This window comes from Girardinichthys multiradiatus, chromosome 18, assembly GCF_021462225.1.
Source record: "Girardinichthys multiradiatus isolate DD_20200921_A chromosome 18, DD_fGirMul_XY1, whole genome shotgun sequence".
NCBI lineage: Eukaryota > Metazoa > Chordata > Actinopteri > Cyprinodontiformes > Goodeidae > Girardinichthys > Girardinichthys multiradiatus.
Genome location: NC_061810.1, coordinates 44,861,679 through 44,881,929, shown reverse-complemented (window position 1 = coordinate 44,881,929; position 20,251 = coordinate 44,861,679). Strand labels below are relative to the sequence as shown.

Below are 20,251 nucleotides of genomic sequence, written 5' to 3'. Positions count from 1 at the left end.
CTCTCTTTAGCCTTTGTCCACTTGGAGGATTTTATTCTGTAACATTCAAACTGGGTTTGACCCCCCTGGCTGGGGATCTTTCTGCATGGAGTTTGCATGTTCTCCCCGTGCATGCGTGGGTTCTCACCTGGTACTCCGGCTTCCTCCCACAGTCCAAAAACATGACTGTTAGGTTAATTGGTCTCTCTAAATTGCCCTTAAGTGTGAATGAGTGTGTGCGTGGTTGTTTTTCCTGTATGTCTCTGTGTTGGCCTGCGATGGACTGGCGACCTGTCCATGGTGTACCCTGTCTCTCGCCCGTAGACTGCTGGAGATAGGCACTAGCTCCCCCGTGGCCCACTATGGAATAAGTGGTATAGATGATGAATGAATGAATGAATGAATGAATGAATAACATTCAAATTAATCATCACCTTTTTACTGAAGGTTTTTTGCAGATGGGTTGTAGACACAGCAGTTGGCATCTGTAGGAATCCCACAGACATATTTGTCAAAGAATAGACAGATTTAATGGTATTTATCCATGAGAAATTCTCCCGCTTTGATGCTAACATAATATGGAGGGAGCCACAGTCCACAATCATGATTTGCAGTAACTCGTGTTCAGGAAATGAAGTCACCCATTGAGATGCTCAAAGATTTGGTTCAAAACTTTGCTGGAAAAGATCAGTCTTTAGGGAGATGAGATATTGTTTATGAATGAGATTTATAATATGTATTTTATATTTTGATGTTAATTTATTTATTTCTCTTCCAGCCTGTTCACACTGTTCAAAAAAGGGCTGTAATTTCTCCTCCTGGTCAGCAGGAGGCAGCGACAGCAGGAGTCTAAAAATCAAGAAGGAGGAAGTGGTTGTGCTGTACGTTTTAACAATACGTTTTAAAATGTATTTTTATTCTTTATTTTGGCGTTAAGATGTGCATCAAACAGTTGTTATTAAAGGTCAAACATATTTTCAACCCATATGAGCGCTGTTGGGTTGTTGGTCTTTTGGAGAAGGTTGAAAATAGAGATGTTCTGTCAGTTAGCTTAGTTAGCCTTTTATCCATGCTAAAGCAGTGTTGCATTGTGGGTAGTCAAACTGCATTTTAAACCATAACTCTAACCTTAAAACTTTGTTTTTCAATTTTCTGCAACAGTTATTCCAGTATTTTTAACTGGTGTAGCAAGACAGCTTCCAGGTACTGGTTTTGTTAGGTGAGTGTGTTGGCACCATGATTCATTTAGGTGTGTGTGTGAAAGACATCCCGGTGTGTGAGTAGAACAACTCATACTTACCTGGCAGGGGAGATACCATGATCAAGAAGGTGGTTCACCCAGGGTGAGGCTCGGCCATTGCACTCCGGTTGTGCTGACCCCTGCGAATTCCCCAAATGTGGGAATCTCGACTGCATAATTTGTGGTAGTGGGGGACTGCGTTCGCGCTCTCCCCTGATTAATTGTTAAAGAAAACCATGAATAGAAAGGAAGAGCTGAATTTACAACTGGTATTACTGAAGTGAAGCATATATATATATATTAAAGCGTTGCACATCTAAATATGCCAGAATTATCAGAGTAACTAGGTTTCTGTGCATTAGTGCCACATTTTTATCAGATATGATTGCTGTACTGCTGAACAGATACAGAGATTCTATTTTGGGTTTTGATTAGCTGTTAGCCATAATTGTCCAAATGAACAGAAATAAAAGCTTGAAATATAGCTGTGTTTGTAATGAACCTATGTGAGTTAGAATTTGAATTATTAAAATCTGCTTTTTAATGATATTCTATTTTATTGTGGTGCTTGTTTTTTTTTTAAATGGCCACAAAACACAAACTATCAACATATAGATAGTACCCTGCAGCTAATAGTTGTTAAAACTGGTTTTGATTACAAATGGAACCACATTCATCTCCCCCTGCCGGGGCACAGCTTCACACCAGCAGTGCTGCAAACAGAGACTCCAGCCATATATACTGTAAATAAAAAATGACCATCTGTTTTTATTTGAAGAATGGCATACATGATTTTTCTATATGACCAATGATTTTAGCTCCTGATGACTTCAAAGTCAAGAAACAACATAAGGAGGAACAACATCTAATATGTACCCATGTCCTGAACTACAGTTATGTGAAGGAGATCAGCCAACATTATCATATGGGCTGTGATGAGTCTGAAAACTGGACTCAGTCACAGATATTTATATTTTTGCCTCTTCTCATGACGTTTAAGACTCACAATCAACTTAATTGCAGCTTAATTGTGTCTCTTCTGTTTCCACACAGATGGATGCAGTTTATTCTTGTGAACAGCAGGTGGCAGCAGCAGGACTTTTCACATCGTCACAAAGAAACAGGAAGTGGTTAGACTGAGTAAAACAAACATCATTACATGTTTCATATTTATTCTCTGCGATGTGGATGAATTAGTTAATTTCAGACTGATGTATCTTTGACTCATGAGCTCTCTATTTGGCTGTTGGGACTTTATAAGAAGTTACAAATAGTGGAAATATGTCAGATGTTGGTTAGCTTTAGCCATGCTAATGCAGTGTTGCATTGTGGGTGATAAAATAGTTTTTTCTTTAAACGTTAGATGTAAACTGCTTTTTAATTTTCTTCAACATTTATTCCAGTATTTTGTAACTGGTGTAGCAAGACAGCTTCCAGGTACTGGTTTTGTTAGGTGAGTGTGTTGGCACCATGATTCATTTAGGTGTGTGTGTGAAGGACATCCCGGTGTGTGAGTAGAACAACTCATACTTACCTGGCACGGGAGATACCATGATCAAGAAGGTGGTTCACCCAGGGTGAGGCTCGGCCATTGCACTCCGGTTGTGCTGACCCCTGCGAATTCCCCAAATGTGGGAATCTCGACTGCATAATTTGTGGTAGTGGGGGACTGCGTTCGCGCTCTCCCCTGATTTATTGTTAAATGAAAAATGTTTAATTTGGTTACCAGTGTTCACTATTCATCCATTTTAACAAATACACATATTTTAATTATAAAATTTGTGGTTTATATAATTAGGTCAATTAACATCCATTCTAATATGAATAGTTAAGCGGCCCTGTGCATGATCAAGAAGGTGGTTCACCTAGTGATAATTACAACAGATCCTCAGGGGTCATAGTGTTGTTTAACAACAGATCTTTCCAAGTAGATCTGTTTGAATGTTGTTTTTTTCCACATTCTGTTTAAAATGCTATTTGTAATTTTCAAAATAAACTGTGTTTAGAAATTTAAATGAAGTTGATGTATTGTTAGGTCAAATGGAAATAAAATACATTGGTGACAAAAACAATATTGAAATTTATTAGAACAGCTTAAAACTTTAAGAAACAATCTGAACAAAACTTAATATTATTTCTTATATAGCACCTTATTTCAGTACCATTCTTTCTAAGATGGAAAACAGTCTGTCCATTCTCTGTGCCCTCATGTCCTCCCTGATCATATCCATAATCTCTTTCCCTCTTTCTTTTCTGACCCCTTCCTGCTGGCTCACTGTCTTCCTTCTCCATCTGGTTGCCCACCGCTCTGCTTGGCCCTGGAGTGTCCTCAGGGATGGAGGCAATTAGGACAGGAGGTGTTGTGGAAGACCTCTGTCCCAACACCTCATCCATAAGGACAAACCAGGGCCAAGTAGCAGCAGTGGGCTTTTCACTGACTCCCTCTCCTGACCCTGAATACTTACAATCCTAAAGTTAGAGGGAATAAAAGAAGAGTTGACTAAACAGAGAAACCAACAAGACTTTTAGAAATATTTTTTATTTGTGTGTGACATGAGAACTTCTGAACAAACTTTATATTTCTTTTTCATATTGTCCCACTTTTTGTTGGCCTGCAAGGGGATGACCTTCCCCTGTTGGACCATCTTCTCCAGAATTGTCCTAAACAAGCAAAAAGAAAGAGGGAAAACCAAAAGAAGTATGTTAATCACTGGATGGATATTTATGAAAGTTAGAAAGATAGGAGTTTTTGAAACTGGACAGAAACTGACAGCAAAGAATGTTGTTATTGTACCTCCAAGCCACGGTGGCTGAGTTTTTAGCTCCAGTAAAAAGGTGGTGGTTCTCACCCCTGAGCTTAATAAACTGGCCCGTCTGCTCCTTTGTACCTAAACAACAAGAAAAACCATCTTGCTTAATATCAGTGTAAAACAAGTCTTTTTTTTTATTTTACATTTGTCTTAATTTGCAGAACATATTAAAATATTTCCATGCAAATGCCTAAAACAAGCTCTTTCAAACTTTTCACTTCTTTACTGAGATTTGCTTGCATTTGAAAGTGTATTTCTCTTCAGCTGTATCTGGAATCACGAATTATAAAGCTAGCTGAATTATAAAGACACTTTTAAAAACACATATAGCACATTTCTTTATCAAAAATGAATATTTAAAAGCTTATTTGTTCTCAATCACACTCTTCAGCGAAACGGTAAGATTACATAAAATCGTCCATTTATTCAGGTTAACTTTAATATCACCTGTAATGTCAAATCGACTTACATGAACAAATGACACAATACATTGAAATAATACTAACATAAACTGTTAGAAATCACTTGTGTTTAACGTTCACTGTGATGACTGGCAGCAGGAGCTCAGTGTCGATAGTCCGGCCAGATCTCTACTGGGTCTAGATCGCCCCACCGCCGGAAGGACTGGTGAAGCAAACCGGCAGTTACTACGGTGGGAGCGGAAAACTCAGAACACGTCGGAGCACGTTTGAAATTAAGCGATGTCTTGATAAATCAAGCAGATTTTTCACGTCTACACAGTTATATTCCCGCACTAAAAACATTGTAAAAGTTCATTTGTGTCACAGAAAGTGTAATTTTTCACAGTTTACTCACAGCTTTTGCCACTGTGGTCCGCCATGGCTGCCCCTGTTTGACCAAACCGCTTCGACCCGCAATGAATCATGGTAAAAGATGGACCGCGAAGGATACTCACAACGCATCCTTCAAATCGGGCAAAAGAAGGACACATTTGTCGGCAGCATCTGACAGACCTTACACGCCGCGCTGTGATGTAATCAGCCCACAAGTACGCACTTGGAAGGATCCAGCCCCTGAATTGGGACACACCCTCGGCCAGCACATGGATCCTCCTCCTTCCTGTATATTGACCAATAGGAGAGGAGCTGGAGAGAAGAAGGCAGCCCTCCTCATTTGCATAATGAAGCAGAAATGCATACGGTAAAGGAAAAAGAGAGGTGAGGAAATGTCAAAAGAACAAAGGCATGTGTAAGGAAAACGAAAAAGAAAACATTTACATTTCTTGATGAAAACGCATGTGTAAGGAAAAGGAAAAACAAAATATATATATTTCTGCTTTTATTTTTAATTTTGTCAGTATCGGTCCTCCATACATTCAGAGCAATGGCTGCGGAGAATATTTCAATTTCTTTGGGGAAGCAAACACGAGAAATTGAAGAGAGAGCTCATGTGTAGACCATTTGAAATGGGAGGAAGAGCAGTTTCAGTTATAGGAACTAAACTCAAGGCAATGTCAAGGCATTTAACCTCAAACTGCCTACCAATCTGCATATCGGTGTATGAATATGTGCGCATTTGCTCAAAGGGTGCGGCCTCTACTTTCTCCATGGTTAGGATCTGTCTATGTGTCCGTTCCACGTTGGGTTTTTTTTCCCAGCAGGTTCAGTTGGAGGGTGGAGCTGCGCGCTGCCTCTCACACCTGTGTCGTTAGGCTCGTTATGGCAGCTTCTTAAGGAGAGGGTTGCTGTGTATTCGATGCCTGAGTGTCGTCCTTTGTGGTACCTCAAGCCCTGTATCCTGTTCTTGTTTTACATGCTCTCTGAGATCTTCTTGTGACCTAGCGCTGTTCCTTTTTAAGGTGCTTTCCTTGACGGGCCTTATAAAGACAGATATCAAATCACTGTTGCACAGAATAAACAATTGTGACCTCCGTTAACTAGACGTTTTATTGTGAGATTTTTGAGTTTCGCACAGAATGTTTGTGAATTAGGGGATATTTTGACTAGAGTTTGCTCAGTTCTGCTGCAGAGGATAAAATAATCTTTCAGAGGTGTTTGTTGTGGATGCAAGGTGAAAGTTGGTTTAACTTGTGGAAAATTTTAAGTTAATTTCCAGCCGGCCAGCCTGCTGCAGTAGCTGCAGAAAATCAGCGCTGATAAGCAGCAGACCTGCCCCCCGTGTCCGCTGGGCGTAATTACAGTTGTGACCAACATCCTCCCAGTCAGGTAGAGAACAACACCTACATCTGGTGACCATTTAATAAAATTGCAGCTGCAGCTGGATTTCCCAAACCGCAGACCTGCACTCGGTACCATCTGGTGGTCACTAGTGAGAATTGCATTTCCTACCTTGATTTTGATCACTCAATTCATTAACACAGGCAAGAACAGGTGTAAGTAGTCAGAATAGGTTCAGTGGTGCGGTGCCCCACCCCACTGCAATCAGCAGCCATGAACGGTGCCTTCCTGGATCCTTCTGGTGGTTCCTGTGCAACCTGTTCTCACTCTTCTTCTGAAGTTCCCCGTTTGGATCGCGGGCTTACCATCACCTGGTTCTAGACGCTCAGCTGCCTAACCTGTCCGCCCTCCAACGAACTGCTTACCTTTTGGAAACACGGACCTTCCATCCAAGAACTGACCACCCCTCCCGGACTCCATTCCTGCCAGCAACAATAAGCCTTCATCACTCAATCTTCCCCTCCTCACTCTGAAACAATACTCACCGTTCTGCTTTCCCTCCTCAGAGGACGTTCTGCCGGAGCCGCCCTGAATTCCTCATTCATGTCATATCCCTTCTGAATAAATCTCTTAACACTTAATTTGTCTTCTGAAAATGTCTGCATGTGGGTCAAGAAGCTCGGTAAAACTATGACATTAACTGTGTCAAAGATGCACTTTGGAAGGCAAGAAAAACGTTTAACTAGTGGTGTTCCCATCGATCGGCCACCGGTCATTATCGGTCGGTTTCTGTGAAAAAGTATGTGATTGGTGCATACCGATTAGTGCTTTTTGTTGCAGATCACAAAACCCTATCACCTGTACCTCGTACTTTGCAGCCTGCAGAGGCCCTGTGTGCGCACAGCAGCCAACCTAAACAAACATGTGTTGGACCACTTGTTTGCTGAATATTGGACCATTTGCACGTTGCTGGACGCCACTGTGCCTCTCTAACGTCATCGGCCATTTTGTATCCAGGACAGTCCGTTCCTACAAATCCCATCGGACACTACGACTGATATGACGAGGCGTCCCGAGTCTGACGTCACAAGACGCTATATAGTAAGGCGCCCATTTTGAGGGCTCGCCTTCAGCTGGAGACCGTGACGCGGTGACCACGCAACTGAAGCATTATCTGGAGAAGAGTCCCGAGTAGATTTCATTTATTCTTCTTCGTTGGCCATCGAAAAATTCATAAAAGAGGTTTCTGGAATAAGAAGGCCAGAAATTTCACTTTTGCCGATCGAAGACGTGAGCTTAACACCCATGAAGTTTCAAGGAGACAAATTGCCACCTTGTTTTGTTTTCTAGTCAACTGCTGATGGTCAGCTCATATTTTTCCTTTTTGCCAAGGAGGCCAGAGGACGAAGATTGACCGCTTCTTCTGAAGTTAACTGTGGACACACATTAACTTCAAACTTTCCCCTTCCTCTCTCTCAACTGTGCTCAGAAGGAAGACTTCAACAAAGTAAAACACATCCTTTTATTATTTTTTTATTTTATTTCTTTATTAGGAATAGCCGGGCAGGATAGAGGAGATTTCTAGTGCGATTAGAGTCGCCATTTAGAGTCTAATGTGTTCGGAATTGTATATGCATGCCATTGTTTTGAAACTCGCTGGTACTTTCGGAGACCGCCGTGTCTCGCAAGTGTGTCTTTACCGTGCAAACACCTGTGCGCAGGTGCGCTGTGTAACTGGACTGTTATAATAACCTCATGGTGAAATTCACCATTTTCTTTGTCTTTAACCTTACTGCTTACTAGTTTGCCGCCAAAAGTTTTATAACCCTTTGTCTGCTCACCTCGCCCAGCATTGGGGAATGTTTTATGACTGATTATAACTGAGTTACAGTTTGAGCTGCGCTCCAACCTCCACTCACTACCACACCCCTTTTGTCATATTATAATTTTTGCCATAACTGCTGGTTTGACCCCATATGCACCCACTGCTGTTTTGCTTTATTTTGTTTAGTTAGATATTTTACCCCTTTTGTGTAGAACTTTGCATGTTTGAGTAGGTGAAGATCATTAAATCGGAAGAACGGATTGTATCAGCATGTGATTTAATAAATGTTCACATAGATAAACAGAAGGTGTTTTGTGTTTATTTTGTGCAAGAGTGACTCGTCAGTCAAGATAAGGTTGAAGTTCCACACGTTTCGGCAGAAACGGTCGAGTAAACAGTGACATCTCTGGTAATAGTTATTAATTATTACTGAGTATTTAACGGTTGTAATTATCAAAGGCGTTGAGCCACAATTACAACACCAGAAGACATCTCTAGTCACGATTCATAAATGAGGATTTTGGTTAAGAAATTAATTTAGTCAAATTATGATTTTTTTAAATTATAATTATTGATAAAGATTAGTTAATCAATAATCAAATTCCAACACATGCCTGCCGTGTGAAACCTTTACACTTCTCTGTAAGAGGGATTTAAACTTTGCATCCTGCGACACATGCATCGAAAAAATACCTTGGGGGGAAAACATGTCAAAATGCTTCAACATAAGAAATTTAGTACGACATTTACAGAACAAACACTTGGCGGAGCGTGATGAGCTTTCAAGGCTCACTGCAGAGAATGAAAAGAAGACACCCGGAGCAGTTAGGCGGTAGTTAATGCAACCCACAATTGCCAACACTCACCCGTATGAGCGTGACAGTCAAAAGGCTAACCCGAAAAAGAATTGAATTCTTCGGGCTAGAAGACCAGCCTTTCTCAGTAGTGGAAGACGCTGGGTTTTACCGACTCCCCTGTTACGTACTACCGGGACGTTAATATTTCCACAGACATAGCCCTGCTTGAGCTCCACCAGACAGTGTACTCTCAGATCGAAGGTGTCAAGAAGGTGTCTAATCCTATGTAAATTTCACGACCGATATATGGAGCTCGGATTTCAGTCCTGTGTGGATGCTGAGTTTAACAGCTCACTAGATTGATCCAGATTTTGAACTTTTTGTTGTCTGATGAGCTAACCTCTCCCTCCTACTTTCCTATGTCTAAAGGGATTGCTCAATCCAGCTCTCCATCCAACGGGTCCGGACTTCCCTAAACCTGAAAGGTCTTACTAAGCAGGTTTACTGAAAGTTCTGTTTAAGCTGGTGTCGGGAAATGACTCGCCTAGCCTCTGACAGCCTTCATCCAAAAGTCTCGCCCTTCAAACAACTGGAGGTCTGGACGACTGAGTAGCCTATCGCAGTCATCCACACTTTCAACAGTAACTATTGCTCATGGCTGCTCATTCCCTAATTTTACAACTGGCTCTTGGTATATGGGCTAGGTTAATTTTAGTAGCTCAGCAAGAGTCCCAAGGGAGCTTTTTTTTAACAAACTTGGCTAAGGCAACCTATAAAAATCTCCTAAAATATCTTGGAACCAGGCAACAAGACTTTTTACCACCAATGAAAAACCAACAATACGGTGACTCAAATAATTGAATGTCCACGATTTAACTAGAACTTTATATGCTTTCTTTAATTAGTAACACTTTTGCAGGGGTCAGTAACAGCTTAAATTTGGCAACACAAAATTATTTCAATAATAGAAATAAATCAATCAACTCATCCTGTCTTTCCCTGATGCTGAAACTAGTGAGTTTGGAGAGGCTTTGAAGACGGAGGCTCATCCATGCACCTGATGGAGATGTTTCTTCTGGTAACGAGTGGTTTCTTGAAGGAAATATGACTTAATCTTCAGTTTTCTTCCTTTAAATGACAGGCACTGATGCTCCAGGCTTCGATGGTTAAACAGGATCTTTGTTGTCATATGTCTCCGAAGACAGTAGTTTCCAGAGGCTGAAGAGTTGAAGGAAACCCGGGGACATAAATGAGGTTGATTCAGGACTTCCAGAAGCCCGAATCTTAGGGCAATCAGCTGTTCACCGATCGAGTTCACTTCTGTTGTCTGGATAAAAAGGCTTTAGATGAAATCAGATTCTTAATCTTGAGGCACAGTCCTTCTAAGGCAAACGGGTTGATCCTCTTTTTTTAATGCAGTCGATCAGCTGGGCTGTGTCTCTGTTCCTTTTCCATCCAAACTTATTTTCTCCGTCCGATCTTGTTCGCTGGTCTTCTGCGAGTAAACAACCGAAGTTCCCTCCTTCAGCATTGCCTTTATAGTGCTGATGCTTTCACCAGTCAGCCCCTTATTAGGCTTCTCAGTTATTGGGCAACCTACTCTGCACAGCTTCTCAGTTATTGCTCAATACTTAGTCAAGGTCATCGTGACTTTCTGGTTCTGTTTTTTGGCCTTGGAGATGCCGGTAATAGCCACGGAGCTGGCTATAGACTCATCCTCCCTTCCTTGCGCTGGCCTTCAAAGGATTCGCTGTCAGCATGCAGCTGGCTCTCGTCACCCCAATCATCCTGCAGTTCTCTCCCTAATTTGCTCAGTCTTAAACTTTACACAGCATTACACATTCCATTCTCAGCTTTCTGCATTTACTTTAAAACACAATTACAAAACCATCCCTTCATTCTTTTTAGTCATACATCACAACTGATCAACATTATATCTCTTTTATATATAGCTGATTTTTTACTTTAATTATCAGTTCTTAACCATATTTCAATCATACATCTTTTAACTTGATAATCAAAGATTACTAATTTCATTTAATACTTGTAAAAGAATGGAAAATCATCATACATAATTTCTTTGGATACACTTGTTTATATTTTTGCAAAAGATAAGACAGATAATATGTGGCTCCACACAGGCCTCTCCAGTCTCTCTGTCCCAGAATATGAGAATATGCTTGTTTCACTCTCCACTGCTTCAACTGTGTATTTAAATAATTGTTTTATGGATTACACATAAGGATATAAAGATATTTATTGTAACTTTTATGGATTTAACTGCGAGCAGTTAATGAATGTTGCATGGATTACATGGAAAGATCTCACCTTATTTTGACAAACTTCATAAAGCTGTTCTTCATGCCTAGGAGTTTTCTGGCTCCCATACTGTCGTAGTTCTAGCAGCCACATTTGAGAAAATGTTTCAAACATGGCAGATTCCAAAAGACAAGGTACATGTGATACTGAGAGATAATGCCAGAAACGTGGTGAAAGCCAAGGCAGATGCTGGGTTACCAAGTTTGGGGTGAATGGCACACAACCTGCAGCTGTCCATCCATGAGGCAGTGCTGTCACAGCGCATTAAAGTGACATTATTGCTAAAGCTTTGTGGAGCACTTCAAGCAATCTCCATTAGCATGTGCAAGACTTCAGAGTGCACAGAAAGAAGTCAGCCAGCCCACCAAAAGACTGCGACAAGATGTCAGTATTAGGTGAAATAGCAGATATTATTTGCTCCACTGTCTCCTTGAGCAAAAACGAGCATTGGGTATTAGCTGCTGACTTTGAGCTTCCCGCTGCCTTTACATCTCAGTGGGAATTGATTGAAAACATAACAGTTCTGGAACCTTTTGAAGAGCTGACCAAGGAAATATGCTCAATAACTGCCTCTGCTAAAGTGTGGGGCGAGACTTCTGGGAACCCCATCATGGCCGCAGCTTAGAAGGCGAGCTACCCGACCCAGTTATTTGTAAGCCCGATTATTCTGACAAAACAGTCACAATAAATTCGGTAAAAAAAAAATAATAATTTTGAAACAGGCATTTACTATGACAAGAGGGAAATACAGCAAAAAATCAACGGTAACGAAACGATAGCTCTGGAGCTAACTGACTCGTCTAATGAAGCAACAGAGGACCCAGACTCAAAGCTAAAGAGTCAAACAGCAGAGGCCCATTCCGGCTTAGATATGGCACATTTGGAAACTATTCTTAAGGAGTTGCGAGATTTCCGTCAGTAGAACTCGGACACTCTAAAAGAAATTAAAGAGGAGATTAGAGTTGCCAGTAACCGGATTGACAACGCAGAGAAGAAGCGGAGGAACATCTGCGGAACATTGAGGACGCTACAATTGAACTCCTGGAGCTGCAGAAACAGTTCAAAACACGACTTGTGGATCAAGAGGGGCAATCGAGGAGAGGGAATATTAGGATTCATGGACTCAAGGAAGGTGTTGAGGACGGCGCCGGTTTATAGAGAAACTTTTGAGAGAGAAGCTGGATCTGCCGCCATCCTTTCCCCTCCAGATAGAGAGGGCTTGTCGAGCTCTACCGCCGCGTCCCTCCCCAGATTCGCCACCGAGATCTATCGTGGTAAAGTTTATGAGCTTCAGAGTGAAAAAAGAGATTATAAAGAAGGCATGGCAGAAGAAGGGATTCATGTATGAAGAGAAGAAAGTATTTCTGGATCATGATTATGCTCCGGAGGTGTTGAAGAAATGGAAGGAATACATGGAGGCAAAAAGAGTTCTATGGGAGAAGAACATACGGTTCCAGTCGCCATTCCCGGCGAGGCTGCGCGTTTTCTACGAGGGAGAGACGCGTGTCTATAATACGGCGGAGGAGGTGACCAAAGATATGGTGGAGCGAGGGTTGCAGGTGGCGGTGACCAGACTGGCGGAGAACAGTTTGGAGAAGATCAGGCACCTAACGTGGAAGACCATCGGGGCCAAGAAGGGACAGACACTCAGGGATACGGCAGAAGGTTACAAACAACCACTGCACTGTTTTAGGTGAAATCAGGATAAGATTTAAGGACCACTGTCTTTAAGAATGAGGTATTTAAGGTAGCTTATTTCTTTGGGTAGTTTTGTTCAACCTTAAGGTGAGATACGTGGGATTTGTCATACAGATAAATTTTACTCGGGTCAAATTTTTATTTTAATAAGGGAATTTTCCTAAGGTAAATTTTAAGGGGGTCGAGGCACTCCCTTTTTTTTTTTTCTCTGAACATTGGAGTTGTGGAATGAACATGGACAAAGCTAACTGCAACAGAAAGGGCCCACTCCCTCTGGCAGGGAGAGGTCATCCCTTGGGGCAGATATTCCATCATGGCTTAAAAAGGGTCAAAACGCAGACCCCATTCATGGACGTTTCTTTGTTATTCACAGGTTCGTCAGTGAAAGTTCTAAAATTGTTCTGTTTTGTGTTCGTTATTATTTTGTTTATCTGTAGCCTAAGGGTCCCTCTGGGTGTTGAACTACTAAAATCATTTCGAGATACATATGGCAAAGAAGGAGACCACGGATTAGATTTAGAACCTTGCAGTTACCCAAGGATAGAGGGGGGTTAGCCCTGCCCTGCCTGAAAAGCTATTATTTAGTGGCTCAGCTAAAACCTCTCCTTAACATATGCAATCTATAATTTTCAGCAAAATGGAAAGTGTCAGGATGTGACATTTTGGACTTTGTTTTGCCAGATGTTTCTTGTTTGTGTTATGATTTGGGGTTGTTTGGTTTTTGGTTTCTGGTTTTTTTCTTATGTTTTTCACAGTTAAGGTTTTGACTCATTCTTTTGTTATTATTTTCCTGTTTATGCTTTTGTTTCATGTTTTTCTAGTTATATTTCTGTTAGTTTGTTTCTTTGGATTTGCGTTCTGTTCAAGCCATGTTTTGCTCCTGTCACGTTGTGTTCTCTGTCAATTAAGTTTATTCGGTTCACCTGCACCATGTTAATCATTTTTGTTTTCCACTTGTACCATGCTCCATATATACACACCTGTTCAGTTAGTCGTCGCGGAAACATCTCTCATTCTCATGTCTAGTTTTCATGCTCAAGTCTTGTTTTCGAATCATGCCATGCTTGTTTCGCCTGCCCATTTGTTGTTTTGTTCCTGCTGTGAGTGAGTTTTTGTTTTTTGCCATTATAACCTTTTTACTTACTGACATGCTACCTTCTAGTCTGCATTCTGGGGTCCTATATCTCGCAAGTCGTAACAGTTTGAGGTTTTGTATTCATGTTTATTGCTTTCTGTTTTGTGACAGTTCTGGTTTCCTTTTGCCTCCCAGTGTGTTCTCCTCTCGCCTTTAGTTCCTTTGGTGTTTCTTTTCTATTTATGTAATTAAAAATGTATTATTATTATTATAGTCCCCTGGTTCCTCAGCTGTGCTCTCGTTTTATGTTCATGGTTTGTATTGGTTCCTTTGCACTCTCCTATTTATTAGTTTATTTTCTGTTACTCCTCTTTTCATTAGTTTTCCTCTTTTAGTTATTAATTACTTAGTTTTAGTCCCCTTTACATTCATTGTCCCTCTTAGCTTTGTTTCCTCTAGTTTATCTTTATTCTCCAGTCCCTCCTTTATAGGTTATCTTTAGTTATTGTTTACTTTTATTCTTGTCCTCGTTTCCTCTGCTTCATTCTCAATTTGTTCTATCAGTGTTGGTTTTGGTTTGTTTACTTTTGTAGTCAGGGTTTCTTTTTGCTAAGTCCTTAGATCTTAGGTTGTTGTGTTACCCCCCCCCCCCGGTTTCTCAGTTTACTTTAGTTCATGGTTATTCTAATTTCTTATGCTTCATTTGATTATTTATCTTGTCTATAGGTTTGCTTGGTCTGTGTTTCTCTTTATTGTTTATTAGTCACTTCGTCCTTGCTCAGTCTTTGTATTTGTTTCACCTGTTCCTTCTGTCTCCCTGCCTCCTTGTCTCACCTGTTCTTAGTTCCTTTGCCTTTGTTCTCCCTTAGTATATTAGTTGGTTTTGTTTAATCGTCCTTTGCTGGTTCCTTCGTTCGCAACTCTCTGCACTACCCCCGTTCATGCCATGAGTTCCTGCAGTGTCTAATGTAAGTTTTTGGATCTGACTCTGGTTAGTACCTGCAGTGTGTTTTTATGTTTTGCTTTGCCCTGAAACCTTTGAATAAATCTCTGGATCCATTCACAATACTGCTGCTAAGTTCCTGTCTGCCCTTTGGTCCACCCCAAAACCACAATGTGACAGAAAGACATAGAATGTGCTATGTCACCCATGATACCACTACAAGCCATTATAAATGATAGAAAATTGAGAATACACCTTGGAGAGGAGACAAATCCATGGTTGGGCTTATCTCTTGACATATGGAACGACATTATATCAAAATATGGGTTGACAGTGCAAAGTAGAGTACTTAGCTGGATTGCACATGAATCAGATTTCAAACCTAATGTATCAGACAAAACATTTAGTAAATGGGAAAAGGGTCCGAGGATATTTGGGGAGGTGGTTAAGAAAAATACTGGACGAAGCTTTGAGGAAATGAAGAACAAATATGGTTTAAATAATAAAGACTTCTTCAGGTACTTACAATTAAGGCACTATGCGGAGAAACTATTAAAAAAGATTAATTTAGTTGAGCTGGAATCTGGGATCATTAAGATGTTTATGCTAGCAAATGTGGGGTTTGGGAATAATTTCCAAATTATATACAATTTTGGAAAATTTGAAAGGAAGCAACACAATATACAGGTCCTTCTCAAAATATTAGCATATTGTGATAAAGTTCATTATTTTCCATAATGTAATGATGAAAATTTAACATTCATATATATTAGATTCATTGCACACTAACTGAAATATTTCAGGTCTTTTATTGTCTTAATACGGATGATTGTGGCATACAGCTCATGAAAACCCAAAATTCCTATCTCACAAAATTAGCATATTTCATCCGACCAATAAAAGAAAAGTGTTTTTAATACAAAAAACGTCAACCTTCAAATAATCATGTACAGTTATGCACTCAATACTTGGTCGGGAATCCTTTTGCAGAAATGACTGCTTCAATGCGGCGTGGCATGGAGGCAATCAGCCTGTGGCACTGCTGAGGTCTTATGGAGGCCCAGGATGCTTCGATAGCAGCCTTTAGCTCATCCAGAGTGTTGGGTCTTGAGTCTCTCAACGTTCTCTTCACAATATCCCACAGATTCTCTATGGGGTTCAGGTCAGGAGAGTTGGCAGGCCAATTGAGCACAGTGATACCATGGTCAGTAAACCATTTCCCAGTGGTTTTGGCACTGTGACCAGGTGCCAGGTCTTGCTGAAAAATGAAATCTTCATCTCCATAAAGCTTTTCAGCAGATGGAAGCATGAAGTGCTCCAAAATCTCCTGATAGCTAGCTGCATTGACCCTGCCCTTGATAAAACACAGTGGACCAACACCAGCAGCTGACACGGCACCCCAGACCATCACTGACTGTGGGTACTTGACACTGGACTTCTGGCATTTTGGCATTTCCTTCTCCCCAGTCTTCCTCCAGACTCTGGCACCTTGATTTCCGAATGACATGCAGAATTTGCTTTCATCCGAAAAAAGTACTTTGGACCACTGAGCAACAGTCCAGTGCTGCTTCTCTGTAGCCCAGGTCAGGCGCTTCTGCCGCTGTTTCTGGTTCAAAAGTGGCTTGACCTGGGGAATGCGGCACCTGTAGCCCATTTCCTGCACACGCCTGTGCACGGTGGCTCTGGATGTTTCTACTCCAGACTCAGTCCACTGCTTCCGCAGGTCCCCCAAGGTCTGGAATCGGCCCTTCTCCACAATCTTCCTCAGGGTCCGGTCACCTCTTCTCGTTGTGCAGCGTTTTCTGCCACACTTTTTCCTTCCCACAGACTTCCCACTGAGGTGCCTTGATACAGCACTCTGGGAACAGCCTATTCGTTCAGAAATTTCTTTCTGTGTCTTACCCTCTTGCTTGAGGGTGTCAATAGTGGCCTTCTGGACAGCAGTCAGGTCGGCAGTCTTACCCATGATTGGGGTTTTGAGTGATGAACCAGGCTGGGAGTTTTAAAGGCCTCAGGAATCTTTTGCAGGTGTTTAGAGTTAACTCGTTGATTCAGATGATTAGGTTCATAGCTCGTTTAGAGACCCTTTTAATGATATGCTAATTTTGTGAGATAGGAATTTTGGGTTTTCATGAGCTGTATGCCAAAATCATCCGTATTAAGACAATAAAAGACCTGAAATATTTCAGTTAGTGTGCAATGAATCTAAAATATATGAATGTTAAATTTTCATCATTACCTTATGGAAAATAATTAACTTTATCACAATATGCTAATATTTTGAGAAGGACCTGTACATAAAATTGAAATGGGAAAAAGAAGCTAACTGGAGGCTTTTAAAGGAGAATTGGGAGGAGATATGTAAGCAACAGTGGAAAACATCTTGTTCCCTCTCATGGAGAGAGTTTGGCTGGAAGAATATTGTAAGATATTTCATTACACCAGCACAAAAAATACCAAGATACAAGATGTTGGAGGAAATGGGGTGAAGGTAGAGCTAGTCACTTCCATGTGTTCTGGGATTGCGCCAGCATAGTTCCCTATTAGCAGGATTTAAAGAATTGCATAGATAAAGTGCTGGGGGTGAATACTCCTTTCACATTTGAGTCTCTGTACATGAAAAGAGGGGTGGATAGGTTAACAAGATCTGCTGATAAATATTTGTATAGAATCATGTTAGTAGCTAGTAAAAAAGCTGAAGGCAGAGGCTCCTAAAAGGGAAGATTGGGTTGATGTAATGCATAATATATATACGATGGAGAGGCTGACCGATTCTAATCTTTTCCATCAGATTAGAATCTGGCAAATTTAATAAGTATTGAAAAAATTGGATGGATTTTAATTCGCCATTGACATCAGATTTTGTAGAATAATTTTGGGTTTGGGGGTACCCTTATAGTGCTACAGAATGTAAATAGTTTGTTTGCAGGTAATTCTTAGTGAGAAGACCTTGAGGAGAAGAACGGACAAGAAAACTTAATTGTTGTTTGGAAAAGTGCTGTGAAAGGTTGTGTAATATAAAGGATGCCAAAGTTGGTTTTGTCCATAATACATAGAGATTGTGTCTACAGCTTCTCATGGTTGGCATCTACGGGATGTTTAAAAAAAATGGAAAAAGGTTTGGATGTACACCCGTTTGGAAAATAATTTCAATTAAAAAAAAATATATATAAAAAATAACTGCATCTTCTGCTGATGTCATACCCTGTGTGATGGTTTTAAAGTGTCTTCTTGCAACAGATCATGGTCTAAAGACAACCAAGGTCTCGCTACTGGAAGCTGTCACCAAACAATTTGCTGGCATTAAAGAAGAGCTCCTCTACAGTTTGGCAACAGTCATAGACCCAAGGTGAGAAAATGATCAAAAAATGACAGAATAATAACCATTTACATAAACATAGCTAATCGTTTTATTCTCAACTTGTCTGAAATAATGAGATTCATGTGAAATTAATGTGATCCCATTTCAAGGTGCAAAGACAGAGTTTATTCTGAAGACTGAAGAGCAAAACTCGGACTGCTTTTTGATCTGATGACAGAAGCTGCTCAGAGGGACCCAAACCAGGAACCTGAAGCTAACAGCACAGGGGAGCCAATAGAGAGAGTGTCATGACCAGGATCCTCGTCTTCTATGTTTGGTGAAATCCTAGCTGAAGAAACCATGCAGCAGGCTCACGCGGACACTGCAACACCATCCGAGATGATAATCTACATCTCAGAGCCGCCCATCTCTCGGAGTGCATCATCATTGGAATACTGGAAAGCTAATAAGGAATGCTTCACAAATACAGAGAGGAGGTGGAACACCCGGTGCAGAGAAAACAACCTCTGCATCAATGTGAAGAAGACTTAAGGAGATGGTGGTGGACTTCAGTGTGCACATATCCAATGACCTCATGTGGAGTGCCAACACTTCCCATCTGGCCAGGAAGGCTCACCAGTGTCTCTACTTCTTTAGGAAACTAAGGAATGCTGGACTTGAGAACTCAGTCCTGAGGATTTTCTACCACTGTGCGGTGGAGAGCATCCTCTGCACCTGCATCACCGTATGGCACGTCAGCTGCACTGCTGCTGAGAGGAAGGCTCTGCAGAGGGTGCTAAAGGCTGGGCAAAGGACTGTGGGGAGCAGTCTTCCCACTACTTGGACCTCTACACATCACAATGCAGGGGGAGGCCCCTCTGCATCATGAAGGACTCCACCCATCCCGCACACAGACTGTTTCAGCCCATCCCCTCAGGCAGGAGGCTTAGGAGCATTCAGAACAAGACCACCAGGCTCAGAAACAGCTTCTTCCCTGAATCTGTCAGACTGCTGAACTCGAGCCACACTCTGTAGACTCTTTTACTACACACTGGCCTGCACTAAACACTTCACCCACCAAAGGTGCAATATTTCACTCACTTAAGGTGCAATATTAAAGATTAAGTCATGCTTTACATATGTATTTAGTATTTTGCAATGTTAATTTCAGCTTCACGTTTTAACTATGTATATTTATTTATGTTTGCTCTTTGCTGCATATATTTTTGCGGATTGCTATTTATTGTTGGATTTAGCTTTGTATGTTACACTTAGTTTTCTTTTTACTTAAGTATTAGGCTTCTTAACCAGGACCTGAGTATGAATTTCATACCTTAACATGTAAATGTGAGCTGGTATGAGAGTACAAATCCTTGAATCCTTGAGTCCTTTCCAGACCTTGCTAGAGTAGCAAGAGCTTACCTGTCTGCACCCTGCACAAGCGGAGAGTGAGCGCTTACTCAGCGCTGCATCCATCATTAAGAACGAACACAAGACTTATGGCTGAGATGCTTCTCTTAATTAAAAAGAATCTTCCCACAATGCTTACCAGCAAGTAATAGGCATTTAGCACGTGTAAAAAGCTGTTCAAAAATGCTCAAACATTTTGCCCGTTCAAAGCAAATGCACTGCTGTTTTTCGTGTTTTAAGGTCCATATTAATGATGTTTAAATAGCAAATGGACTATTTCATTTTACATATGAAGCAACAGACCCGTTGTATTGATTTCTTTGATTAATTATAAGAAAGGTAAACACTTGTTTTCTTTGACAATGCACAACAGTTTGCTCATGTGCAAAACAGTTAGCCATGCTTAGGTTGTTTTGATTTTGTAAGTTCTGATAGTTTATTTGAATGCTGCCTGCATTTAACTTTGAATGTTGCCTTTTTTACTTGACATTATTTGATTTAGGCAATGTTGTGAGATTTATTTGACTTTCTACATTATTTAGCCTAAGACTCTCTTAGGCACTGAGACTAAGAGAGTCGTAATGTTTTATATCAGTTAAAGATTGTAATAATGATAGTAGAAAAGTGAGATTGTGTCCAGCATCACTCAGATTAAGCTGTTTTATGCAGCTTAACTTTTAAAAATTAGAATCTCAGGGGACTCTTCCCAAGATTTG

The 20,251-nt window shown here is 40.9% G+C and overlaps 2 long non-coding RNA genes and 2 other non-coding genes across 5 annotated transcripts in view; all 4 read left to right on the top strand.

Moving 5' to 3' along the window:
• LOC124883618 overlaps positions 1–20,251 on the top strand; it is a 30,719-nt gene that overhangs the window by 1,520 nt on the left and 8,948 nt on the right. The gene's annotated exons all lie outside the window — the stretch shown is intronic.
• On the top strand, positions 932–19,626 carry LOC124883619. Its single transcript, XR_007042252.1, has 4 exons — positions 932–1,198; positions 2,273–2,349; positions 18,065–18,173; positions 18,296–19,626. It is a non-coding gene; the product is annotated as an uncharacterized LOC124883619 (long non-coding RNA).
• On the top strand, positions 1,272–1,435 carry LOC124884812. The gene has a single exon (XR_007042528.1). It is a non-coding gene; the product is annotated as a U1 spliceosomal RNA (small nuclear RNA).
• On the top strand, positions 2,746–2,909 carry LOC124884781. The gene has a single exon (XR_007042504.1). It is a non-coding gene; the product is annotated as a U1 spliceosomal RNA (small nuclear RNA).